We start from the raw sequence: 1,492 nt of genomic DNA on the forward strand, positions 1-1,492 counted from the left end.
ACTAGGCTGCTCCAAGGCAGGGGAACGTGGCAGAGCAGAAAGAGCTCATGGCGAGCAGAAAGCAGCGAGCAGGGAAGTAGCAGAGCAGCAAGGGCGCTTTATTTTTATTTTTATTTTTATTTTTATTTTTATTTTTATTTTTTTTAGATAGGATCTCCATAGACAGTTTAGGCTGCCCTTAGACTCTCTGTGTTACCAAGATGATCCTCCTGGCTCAGCCTCCAGAGTGCTGATGTGACAGTAGTGTGCCACCACACCCAGCCATCCCATCTTCATTATCCATACTATGTAGCAGACTCTCAGCCTGTGTTACCCAAAGACAGCGTAGTTAGAATAAGAAGAGACTGGGCAAGGCACCTGCAAAAGTACTAAAACAAACCCCGGTTCCACAAAAAACAAAAACAACAACAAAAAAAAAAAAACCAGGAAAAAAGTACCTCTATGGTAGTTCATTTAGGTCATAAATAGCCAGATTATCAAGTTTAGTCTGTCAAAAAGTATATCTCAAGCTGCTTATGTTGATGCACACCCAAGGTAATCCTGTATTCTGGGAGGCAAAGGGAAAAGGTCATTAGTCTAACCTGGCCAGGTTTGTTTTTTTTTTGTTTGTTTGTTTGTTTTTTTTGCAGAACTGGGAATTGAACTCAGGCCCTTGCGCTTGCCGGGGAAGCACTTATTCTACTGAGCCATCTCCCTGGCCACTAACCTGGCCAGTTTAGTAACTTAGTGAGATCCTGTCTGAAAATAAATATAAAGAGATCTGTAGTTTAGTGCAAAGGCCCAGGGTTCAATCCCTGCTAGCACCCTCTACCACACAAAAAAAGTATATATTATATTATGGAGGTGTTGGAAGAAATATAGCAAAAGGTTCTCCTCACAGTGGAGTTGGCAATCTAGTTAAACAAACCACAAATATGGGCACATAAAGTGATTAGTTCCATGGCAGGGAAGTGCGCTGGAGTTCAAATTACCGTCAATTTGAAAGTTGAGATAAAAATCTTTTGTTTTGGGCCAGGAAATAGCTAGCAGCGTAAGTGCCTGCCTGGTAAGCACAAGGTCATGAGTTTGATCCCTGGTACAAAAAAGAGAATCTTTTGTTTGTTTATTTTAAATTTACTTTTATTTTTGTCTGTTTGAGACAGGATTTCATTATGGAGGTCAGGCTGGCCTCAAACACAGCAGTCGTCCTGCCTCAGCCTCCTGAGTGCTGGGATTACAGGTGTATAGCAGCACATGCTGCGCCAGCCCAGAATCCAGGCTTGGTGGTACATGCCTCTGGTCCCAGTGCTGGGAGGCTGAAAGCAGGAGGATCACTATGAGTCCAAGCTGCATAGTGAGACCCTGCAACAACCAAATACAAAAACAGACAATTCCTAGGTAGACACGTAATCTGATTCTAATCTAAGTAATGTATCATGTCTTAAACATTTTTGGAGATAAAGTTCAACTGGAGGTTAAACCTAAGGATTTTTGCATATTATACACAAATTCC

At 41.8% G+C, this 1,492-nt stretch overlaps 1 protein-coding gene across 4 annotated transcripts in view; it reads left to right on the forward strand.

The window, feature by feature from the left end:
• The window catches only part of Gmeb1 (glucocorticoid modulatory element binding protein 1), a 37,894-nt gene that overhangs the window by 11,031 nt on the left and 25,371 nt on the right, over positions 1–1,492 (forward strand). The gene's annotated exons all lie outside the window — the stretch shown is intronic.

The sequence above is a fragment of the Octodon degus genome, unplaced genomic scaffold (assembly GCF_000260255.1).
Source record: "Octodon degus isolate 3935 unplaced genomic scaffold, OctDeg1.0 scaffold00163, whole genome shotgun sequence".
Classification (NCBI taxonomy): Eukaryota; Metazoa; Chordata; class Mammalia; order Rodentia; family Octodontidae; genus Octodon; species Octodon degus.